The sequence below is a fragment of the Mus caroli genome, chromosome 6 (genome assembly GCF_900094665.2).
Source record: "Mus caroli chromosome 6, CAROLI_EIJ_v1.1, whole genome shotgun sequence".
In the NCBI taxonomy this organism is placed as follows: Eukaryota; Metazoa; Chordata; class Mammalia; order Rodentia; family Muridae; genus Mus; species Mus caroli.
Window position 1 is genome coordinate 35,152,661 of NC_034575.1, and position 11,735 is coordinate 35,164,395.

The 11,735-nt window shown below is 39.4% G+C and overlaps 1 pseudogene; it reads right to left on the reverse strand.

Annotated features, from left to right (window-relative positions):
- Nucleotides 1-8,121: 8,121 nt before the first annotated feature.
- LOC110297117 lies at nt 8,122-9,050 on the reverse strand (annotated as a pseudogene).
- Nucleotides 9,051-11,735: the final 2,685 nt, after the last annotated feature.

The following is an 11,735-nucleotide window of genomic DNA, read 5'->3' on the forward strand; positions in this document are numbered from 1 at the left end:
CTTTATATGCCCCAATATAGGGGAATGCCAGGGCCAAAAGAATGGGAATGGGTGGGTAGGGAAGTGGGGGGCGCTATGGGGGACTTTTGGGATATAGCATTGGAAATGTAACTGAGGAAAATATGTAATAAAAATATTAAAAATTTTAAAAAAAGAAGACAATCCTTAGGCCATGATCATCTGATATGATGCATGGCATTATTTCAGTCTTCTTGTACTGGTTCACGGTTGTTTTGTGACCAATTATATGGTTGATTTTTTAGAAGGTACCACGAGGTGCTGAGAAGAAGGTGTATTCTTTTGTTTTAGGGTGAAATGTTCTGTAGATATCTGTTAAATCTATTTGGTTCATAACCTCTCTTAGTTTCACTGTGTCTCTGTTTAGTTTCTGTTTCAATGACCTGTCAATTAATGAGAGTGGAGTGTTGGAGTTTCCCATTATTATTGTGTGGGGTTCACTGTGTGCTTTGAGCTTTAGTAAAGTATCTTTCATGGATGAGGGTGCTCTTGCATTTGGGGCATAGATGTTCAGAGCTGAGGCTTTCTCTTGGTGGATTTTCCTCTTAATGAATATGAAGTGTCCTTGATAACTTTTGGTTTAATGTCTATTTTATTGCATATTAGGATGGCACCTCCTGCTTATTTCCTAGGACCATTTGCTTGGAAGACCTTTTTCCATTCTTTTACTCTGAGATAGTATCTGTCTTTGTTATTGAGGTGGGTTTCTTATATGTAGTAAAATGCTGGATCTTGTTTGCGTACCTAGTCTGTTAGCTTATGTCTTTGTATAGATGAGTTGAGTCCATTAATATTGAGAGATAGTAAACAGATTACTGTTGGTTCCTGATAAGTTTGTTTTGTGGGTGCCTTTATGTGCTTGTGCTTCTCTCTTTTTGAATTTGCTGGGTATAGAGGCCTGGGCTGGCATTTGTGTTCTCTTAGAGTCTGCATGATCTCTGACCAAGTTCTTTTGGAGTTCATAGTCTCTGTTGAGAAGTCTGGTGTAATTCTGATAGGTCTACCCTTGTATGTTACTTGGCCCTTTTCTCTTGCTGACTTTAATATTTTTTCTTTGTTCTGTGCATTTAGTGTTTTGATTATTATGTGGCGAGTGGATTTTCTTTTCTGGACCCATTTATTTAGTATTCTATAGGCTTCTTATACCTTTATGGCCACTCTTTCTTTAGGTTGGGGAAGTTTTTTCTATGATTTTTGAAGACATTTTCAGGTCCTTTGAACTGGGAATCTTTGTTCTCCTCTATTCCTATTATTCTGAGATTTGGTCTTTTCATTGTGTTCTGAATTTCTTGGATGCTGTGGGTTAGGAGTATTTTTTTATATTTTGAATTTTCTTTGACAGTTCTGTCAATCCCTTCTATGGTTCCTTCTACACCTGATATTCTCTCTTCTATCTCTTATATTCTGTTGGAAATACTTAATCTGTAATTCCTGACCTCTTTTCTAGGTTTTCCATTTCCAGGTTTGCCTCCATTTGTGTTTTCTTTTTTGTTTTTACTTTCACTTTTAGGTCTTGGATCACTTTATTCAATTCCTTTACCTGTTTATCTGTGTCTTCCTGTATTTCTTTCAGTGAGTTATTGATATCCTCCTTAAAGGACTCTATTATCTTCATGAGATAGAATTTTAGGTCAGCTTCCTGATTTTCAGGCGTGTTCTTGTATTCAGGGACTACTGTGGTAGAGAACTGTGTTCTGATGATGCCCACATATATTGGCTTCTGTTGCTTAAGGTCTTGTGCTTGCCTTTTGCCATCTGTATATTTCTCGTGTTTGTTGGTCTGGGTGACTGGAGTCTGCCTCTTTTGTCCCTGGATTGCTTCAGGTTTCCTGGTAGGCCTGCAGCCTTGGCTGTATCGGACTACCTGTGGGGCCTTCCAACTGGGGCTCTTCACAGGGGAGATCTGTTGCTCTGGCTGCAGTAGATCTTCTGGGAGGCCTTCAGAGTGTTGGGTCTTCAGTGGAGCAGTCAAGCTGTTGTCCAACTGCTCTGAGTGCAGCTGATCCTCAACTACTGTGAGTGCAGCTGATCCTCAACTGCTCTGTGTGCATCAAGTCCTCTGCTGCTCTGAGTTCTCTGGGATGGGTCAGGATATGGTGTCTTCACTGGAGCAGACCAGCCAAGAGTCTGCCCCAGCAAAAAGGACCAGGAGAATGGTTTTCTTTTCTTTTTTTAAAGTTTAGAATAGAGTCTATTTAGGGGATGGGGAGGAGAGTTGAGGGGGTAGGAGAGAGAGAGAGAGAGAGAGAGAGAGAGAGAGAGAGAGAGAGAGAGAGAGAGAGGAAGAAGGAGGAGAAGGAGGAGGAGGAAGGGGAAGGGGAAGGAGGAGGAGGAAGGGGAAGGGGAAGAGGAAGAGGAAGAGGAGGAGAGACCATACATGAACACATGATGAGGGGGGAAGGGAAGTGTAGAGAGAGGGGGAGAGGGTAAGGAAACAAGAACAAGAGAAGAGGGTCATAAGTTTTCTAGCTTGTCCCAGAGATGCCCACCCCACCCCCCAATTCTGGTTTTCTCTTTCAGTATTTTCTCCTTCCATCCTCCCTCCAGTATATCCTTCCTGCTCTTCTCTTCTCCTCCCCCACTTTGTTCCCTTTCTCATTTACCTTTGATGTCTTGTCTACTTCCCCTACTCAATGAGATTCAGGCAACACCCCTACCCCTTGGGTCCTCCTTTTTACATAGCTTCTTTGGGTCTGTGGATTTTAGCACATTGACCACTTAAAAGTGAGAATAGCATCTATGTATTTTTGGGCCTAGATTTACCTCACTCAGGATGATCTCCTTCTAGTTTCATCCATTTGCCTGCAAATTTTATGGTGTCATTGTTTTTGATAGCTAAGTAATATTCCATTGTATAAATGAACCACATTTCTTTACCCATTCTTTAGTTGAGGAACATCTAGGCTGTTGCAGTTTCTAGCTATTATAAATAATATATAATGAATAATATAATAATATATAATGAATAATAGCATATGAACATAGTTGTTAAGTGTCCTTGTGGTATGGTGGAGCATATTTTGAGTATATGCCCAAGAGTGGCATAGGTGAGTCTTGAGGTGAAACTGTTCCCAATTTTCTGAGAAACTGTCAAATTGATTTCCAAGGTGGTTGTACATGTTTGCACTTCAACTTGGAGGAGCAATGGAGGAGTGGTCCCCTTTCTGTACATCCTAACCAGCATGTGCTGTCACCTTTTTTTTTTTTTTTGATATAGCCATTCTGATAGGTGTAAGATGGAATCACAAGAGTTGTTTTGATTTGAATTTCTCTGATGACTAAGGATGTTGAAAGTTTCTCAGATATTAGAAACTCCTCTGCTGAGAATTCTGTTTTTCTCTATACCCTATTTTTCAATTGGATTATTTGGTTTGTTGGCGTCTAGTTTCTTGAGTTCTTTATATATTTTTGATATTAGTCATCTGTGGGATGTAGTGTTGGTGAAGATCTTTTCCCATTCTGTAGGCTGCTACTTTGTCTTATTGATGGTCTCCTTTGTCTCACAGAAGCTTTTCTGTTTCATGAGGTTCCATTTATTAATTGTTGATCTCAGTGCCTGAGCTTTTGCTGTTCAGTTCAGGAAGTTGTCTCTTGTGCCAATGAATTCAAGGCTATTCTTTGAGCATTTTGTTAGTTGCTAATTGATGTAGGATGGACCAGCTCCCAGCCAGAGATGGGATGTGCAGGGTGGTGGGATGCTATCTCTAAGCAAGTGAGTCTAGGATGCATTTAAAAAGTAGCAAAGCAAGCCAAAAGGCAGCACTCCTCCATGGTCTCTTCTTCAGTTCCAGTCTCCATGTTCCTGCCTTGAGCCCTCCTCTCCTGGCTTCCCTTAGTGTTGTACTAGAAGCTGAAAATGAAGAAAACCCTTTTCCTCACTAAGATGCTTATGGTCATGGTGTTTATCATAGCTATAGAAACCAGACTAAAACAAGTTGGAAAAAAACTATAGAAGAATGTCTCAAGAGAAAAATCCAAGTGATTTGTGTCATGATATAGTTATTAATAAGAGTTAAGGTATATGTGTTCTTTAGGAAGACGATAATTGCTTTGATTCCTTAAAAAGTTTTGAGAGTGGGGAAATAATTGGTCCCTTGGGAATCAGGTAGAAAACTTTTCAGTGTTGAAAACATTTTTCTAATTTAATGGTTCCTTCCCTTTTGTTGAAAATGATGTCATTATTTTACATAATGAATAACATTCTTGTGTTTTTATGATCATTCAATCGACAGTAGATGTTTAGTTTGATCTACATCTTAGCTATAGACATGAACATGAAGGCATCTCTGTGGTGTGATGACTTCATTTCCTTTGTTTTTATAGCACAGTGAGAGGAGAGAGAGGGCTGTGATTGGGATGTAATATGAATAAGAAAATAAATTATGGAAAGTATAAAAGAAGAGGAGGGGAAGCTTTGATCAAGGTGTGGGTAAATTAATTAATTAATTAATTAATTAAAATTGGCAATAGTAAAAGTTTCTGGATGCACAATGACCAAACACTACTTTGAATTGAAATGTGTGACAAGCCTGAGGCAATGCTGGCAATGCTCATGCATACTGCCTCATGTGCTTTAGCCGCAGCCTCATGAATGCAGATGTGAGACTTAGACTTTCACGGAACCCTTTCATTGCATATCCTATGATTTCCCCACCCCAGTTTACACTGGCATGCTCTAGAGCTCAGACTTTTAATGGTATGTTATTAAAGTTTATGGTGGCATGGTGAGCCTTTCACTTCTTTCTTATTTATTGGCTGAGGACATCAGATACTTTGACATATAGAATTTTCTATAATCTTTAGGTGTGCCTTTTCAATTCATGTTGTACAGTTAAGCACATCTTACACATTTTTTTGTTTTGTGCTTTGTGTGGATAGTCATGTACCATAGCAGAAGAGACAACTTGTTGGAGTCTGTTCTCTCGTTACACTATATGGATCCTGGGCATAAAGTTCAAGTTAGGAAGCTTGTTGACAGGTTCTTCCCTTGCTGGTCCATCTAACTGGTTCATTTAAATATTTTAAAAATCACATTCATCCACTTTAAATGTATGGTGTGTGTGTGTGTGTGTGTGTATGTGTGTGTGTGTATGTCACAGACATGCAATGGCATATGTGCGAAGGTCAGAGAAAAGACTGTGGGACACAGCTCTCTATTGAACTCAGGCTATCAGGCATGGTGGTAAGTGGCATTATTTACCAGTTTATCTTACTAGCCCCATTTCTCCATATTTTCATGGAAGTTGATAGGCAGTTTTAGAGGCTTGACCAGATTATTTGTTTGATGCATAAGGAATATTATCTTCAGAAAGTGACTATTTATTAAAACATCATTATCAACTCACAGATATAAAATATATTTAATGGTCTTAAAATGACTGTTTTTATTTTTTTATTTTTTGGAGCACACTGTCCATCTTTGGCCCGTAGGAATCTTCTCCAGTTGATGACTTAACATTTTACCCCTCTGACATAAGTAATCTTTGATAATTGGCATAACAAGTTGCTCTGAGCTTAAAGCTTACTGTGTAGATTTTTCTGTAATTGACTGGAGTCAGCAATTTCTGCAAGAAGCATTAGTTTCTTGTGCTAAGATATATTACAAAAGATCAGGATGCAGGCCTAGGAATACTCACTGGTGTTGAATTTGTCCATGTTGCTAGATGTCTCATAGACAGACTCAGACTATAGTTTACAGAATCCAAAGAATCTCTCTCTCTTTCTCTCTTTACGTATATATCTATATCTGTGTTTGTAGTGTTTATATATGCATATGCACACATACATGATGTATATTTGTACGTGTATGTGTATGTAATATACAACTTTTTCTATGTGAAGAATCATTTGTATTGTCCCTGATAATACACATAGTAGTTTGAATAATGCTAATGCATCAGTATGATACTAAACGTGGAACATTCTATTCATGTGTTCTCCATTTTTTTTCTTTAATTGTAAGACTTTACTTACATCTTTTTTTAAGGGGAAAATACTTTAAGACAATATATACAAGCTAACTACCATAGTATACATTAGATACCCAACTCAGTTTGGCTTGAATAGAGAAACCACAAATTGGAGGCCAGTCAGGGCTACACAGTGAATTGCATACAAACCAAAACAAAAAACCAGCACCTCTACCTAAAAAAAAAAAAAAAGCCTCCCTGTACAAACAATAAAGCAAAACAAAGCCCCCAAATACATACAAACATGAAGAACAAATGAAGAGAGTAAATTTTACAATTAGTATTTCTGCAAGACAGAATATTTATTTAAACCCGAGAAATACAAAAGCAAGCCAGATTGATCAAAGTTACCTGCAACATTCGTATGACGGCTGCACAAAGTCCCAAAAGAATGCTTATCTCTGTGCTTACAAAATTAGCAAAGCCATCTGCACAAGCAAAATCCATCTCTTTTTTTGTTCCATCTTCTCCAGTTAGTTTTACAGACCCAATTGTCCAAACTCAATGAAGATCTTTAGCCAAGATATCTCCACTGGTACAATGAGAATAATAGAACACCAAGCCACTCTTGACATTGTCAAGCAGTATGTTTTGTTTTTTTGTTGTGTCAGTGAATTGGACATTTTCATGAAATAGAATTTAAGGAAATATAAAGTGCACTATACTCGTGTCTTTCCTATCACTCTTCTCTGCATCCCATTCTAATCATCATTTCCCAGGAGAGCTAGTTGTGTTTCTTCCCAGATTGGCTTCCTCCAAATATATACATATATATACATACAGTTAAAAATTTCTTGTTCTTATTTTTTATTAAACAATATATTCTGGACATTTAAAAAATGATAGACATCTTTATTCTTTTTATCATCCTGTAGCATTCCACCAAATCAAAGTTCCGCAATGATTTCAGCAACCAATTTCTGACTTCTGAGTTACCATCAACTTGTATAATTATTTGTGTAACGGGGCAGAAGATATTTCCAAAGCTCTATCATAAGATGCATGAATAATGAGAAAGTGTAACAGGAGCAAGAGCTGGACTAGGGTGACACTGAGTCAGACATTAGGGGAGCATGGAGGATGACAGACAGCTTGGTAAACTTGATCCTGGTAAAGGAAGAGAGGAGGTAGAGGAATGCAGAAGTGAACATGGAAATCACAGGAAGAGAGACAGAAAAAGGACTTAGAAAAAGAACTTCTCAGATTAGAGAGTACAGTGGAGAGCCAAGAAGAGCAAAGCTACTAGGACTATAGCATGTGAAGCCCACAGAGAGCCACTTCTTCCCCAGTCTTCTTTGGGAGGACTCAGCCAGACAAGTTCTGCCATGTTACTGAACTTCAGATTTCTAGAGAACAGCTTCAGAGGCCTGGGATGATGTTGTGAGTGGCATCAGAACCTGCCTCATTCCTACACATTCTTTGCCAACCTCTAGGAAAGTTCACAGATTTAAGATGCACCTGGAGAAAGCCTGGCCTGAGACTGCTGAAGGGCCAGGGCTGTAGAGTGAGCTCACTCTCCTTACTACCAGTAGAAAAGTTCCCAGTGAGGTGCTGTCACTCGTGAGACCCTGGAGGCGTGACCTGTAAGATGGTTGAAGCATGAGCCTAGTTCTGACATTGCTCAGCAATTATAAGCATCAAACATCAGGAAAACACAATGAAAGCTCATTGCTATGTAGAGGAAGATAGTCTTGGAAACTAGAATAAAAAAATTGTTAGCTCTGAGCGAATAAATCTAATTTTTTTATCCCACACACATGTTCAGATATTATAAAATGAGCATATAGTTCACATGTCAAATTTATTTTAGGAAATGCTTTGTAATTATAAATATTTGTATATTGATCTACTAAAAATAACAGGCTGAAGGCTGGGATACAGCTTAATGATACAGCACTTGTTTAATATGTGCATTAGCATAGATTCAATGCCCAAGACCACAAAACACAACTAACAATAGTTGAGTAATCTACATAGAATCCACTCTGTTGCAAATGGCAGCTACTCAGAATATTAAAATTGTCTATGAACCACACAAAATCTGATGTGGAAAATGTTTATTACAGAATGGTTTGAATTGCTTGTTGTTTTCAGATTGCGAAAGCCCACAGTGAAGATGGTACCCAAGGTAGCCCTAATGCTTGAGAAGTTGGCAGGAGCGCTTCACTCCATCTCTGAAGGCCTCTATAAATTTGTCATTTCGAAGAGTGGAGATGAAAGGATTCAGAAAGGGTGCCACCACCAACACCAGCAGTGAAGCCACCCTGTTGTACTCTGCTGCCTGTGTCTGCTTGGGAACAAGCAGCTGCCATAGCCAATCACAACATAGGTAAAGTGGGAGGCACAGGTGGAGAAGGCTTTCCTCCGACCAGAAGCTGAGGGGATCTTGAGGATGGTGGAGACGATGTATGTGTAAGAGATAATTGTAAGGATCATGGAACCAACGATAATGAAAACAGCCATTAAAAACAGAATCAACTCTGTGAAAAGGGTGTTTTCACAGGATAGCTTGAACAACTGTCCCCGGTCACAATAGAAATGATCTAATAGGTTTGTCTTGCAGAAAGTAAGCTGAAATGTGGCATAGACTGGCCATATTTAAAAGAGGAATCCAACTACCCATGACACGGTTACCATCCAGGTACAAGTATAGCTGCTCATGATGACATTGTATCTCAGAGGGTTGCAGACAGCCACATACCGGTCCACTGCCATCACCCCTAATAATATTAACTCTGAACTCCCCAAAGAAAGATACAAATACAGTTGTACGCAACAAGCAGTCAAAGATATTATCTGCGTCTGTAGAAGTAGCCCCTGGAGCATATAAGGGACAGCCACAGATGTGATGAGGATCTCCAGGACAGAGAGGTGACCAAGGAAGAAGTACCTGGGAGACTGCAGACATTTGTCAGCATGGACTACTATGATGATGAGCATATTTCCCAAGATTGTCACTGAGTACAAAAGAAGGAAGGTCGCAAAAAGGATGTGATGTAGTTCTTTGGTGCCAGGAAAACCTAACAGAAAAAATTCTGTGGCACTAGAGTAGTTTCCCAACATTTGTTTCTGAGCACGTTGTCACTATGAACTCTAAAGAAAAGGGAGATAAAACACTGCTTGCTATTTCATTTTACAAATAATATGGTCCAGTCATGTGCAGCACAATGGCTAGGGCTGAATGAAAGAAGACAGACAATAAAAGACAAAGTGCTTTTTCTTATGTGGAAGTTACAAATGTTAATCTGAATGCCAAATTCAGTAATTAGAGATCAGGCAGAGTTAGATGTTTGGAGTATGTGCTTAAGGAAGGGGAGCTGGATTTGAAGAGTGAGTATTGCATGCATATATAAAAAATTCTACTAAACTCCATTAATTTATGCAACTTAGCAGATGCTCATGTATACTAAGAATACAAGGAGCAGATACCACTTGTAAATATACTCCCCTCCTGTTCATAAGCTCTCAGTGACTATGAAAGATTCTTGCTGTCCTATTTCTTTACACAGTTGATGATAACAGTTTTTCCAAAGCCTGAAGAACATTGAACTGGATAAAAGATGGTCTCAGTAATCAACACCACAGTATGGCCATTGAAACCTACCAACAGATACTCTCTTGCTCCTAAACACAGTCCCTAAGTCTCCATCTTTGACACTAAGCATCCAATGAGTATGCTTCTTGGGCCACATAAGGCTCTTTTTTATGATTAGCTCCTGTCATCTGCAATATCCTAATTATCATATCTGGTGAGTGTATTCTGTTTTATGGATTGCTGCTCTAGCACTGTGTGCCAGAGGAAACCTCTTCTGTAGAATATCCTCAGAGATGCTAGTTCCTGTGTTTCTCCAGAATTTAGGCTCCATTTACCCTCTTGTAAAGAGTGTGTTTTGCCCATTGTCATTGCTGTGGTTGGTGAGGATGCAGTATGGAACTGTGTGGATGATTGAGAATAAGGCTGAAGATCACAACTCAGTTTCCCCGAGTCTGTTGGCTGGCTGGTTCCCTGAGTGGGCAGTGTCTTCTTCCATCCTACTCTTTTTTTTTTTCTTTTTTCAAGACAGGGTTTCTCTGTATAGCCCTGGCTGTCCTGGAACTCACTTTGTAGACCAGGCTGGCCTTGAACTCAGAAATCCACCTGCCTCTGCTTCCCAAGTGCTGGGATTAAAGGCGTGCGCCACCATGCCCAGCTCCATCCTACTCTTGGGCAGAAAAGTCTTCCTTGCTTTCCCCTCAGTAAATCTTTTATTAAAGGAGGATTAAACAGGAGCTAGGATTTTTCAGGCAAGGCCATCCCTCTCCAAGACTTTAGTGCTTGCAATCACCAGAAGGACAGAAGGAGGATCCAGAAGAAGGACCTAGAAGAGGCCTTTAGATCCTCAATCCTCAACTTCTATTCTTCTTATGTTTTCCTTATGTTGACCTGGTGAACAGGAGGCCCTGGGTCCAAGTAATATCCCTTTTTCATGATAGCTGAACATTCTAGAAAAGAAACAAAGCTATCATCCATGAAATCCAAGTTCACCTGGGTCTTACATAAGATAGATGGTTATGATCTCAGTATAGTAATTCTAAGAAGTCATCTCTGAGTAAATGTTCCTTCTCTAATCATGCTTTGCTGCATGAGTAATGTGAGAAATTTCATTTTCTACCTGTTACTAGTATGCAATAGACAATGACTTCAGCCCATTAGGATTTGGGGTCTTCTTTTTGTAGTCTTTTTGTTGTTTCTAAGGTCCAGGATTAAGAGGTTATTTTGTATCACTACTTCTAAGAGAACATATAGTGCCTTTTACTTGGTTCAGTAAGATTCCTTATGTTGTCAGCTCTTACAGTTGAAGTTGAATGTCAAATGCTATTTATGCTCACTTGTCTCACCACGTCCTCACACTATGAGAAGATCCTTGCCCTTCTTGTTCATTATGGAAAGTGGCCTAGTTCCAATTAATATTTTTTAGTCAATCCATGAATTAGTTAATGAAGGAAAAAATGTTATAAGCAAAGCTTATCCTATCTTTGCTATATACAATTCTGGTGATTTAAAAAAATTTTCCTTTGTCTTTATGACACTGTCCTTTTAACCTTCAGTCTTTTTAGGTAAATATTTATGAAATAGCATTGTGGAGTAGGGACAGATAAGCTGGGAGGACTCACTCACTCGCTTTTTATAATCTTTGCCTAGTCAGGACCATATGAAAAGTTAAGAGAGATGGGGATTTGAGAATACCAAGAGCTCTGCCTGTGTCTAACACTGAGCCTGAGCAGATCCAGATCCAGATCCAGACTCTATGCCTTGGAAAAGTCCCCTCTTTTGACTCTGTTTATTCTACTGCTCCTCTATGCCCCTCCTCAGGGTCTAATTTGTATGATTCTACTAGGTAGCCAGCCCTGGAGATGTTCATTTCAGCACATGCCCCTCTCTCCTCCACAGACAGGGAATCCTGGGAGAGACTCACCTCCATAGAAAAGAGCTGACCTGAACAAGATGCTGTAGTTCATCTCAGGCTACCTCCTCCTGGCTGATCTGTACTGAGCATGATCTACTGGCTAGAGCAAGCTGCTTCTGTCTTTACTCTCAGAAATAAAGAATTTTCTTTGCACTAGTATTTAGGGAAAACCCAGAATGACCAGTGATCTTGCACGTCTAATTGTTTTTCTTAACTTTTCCATCTGCCATTTCCCATCTCACCACACTGTGTTTCCCTAAGGGAAACTGTTCAGTGAAGAAAGTTAGTTCACTGGGAACCT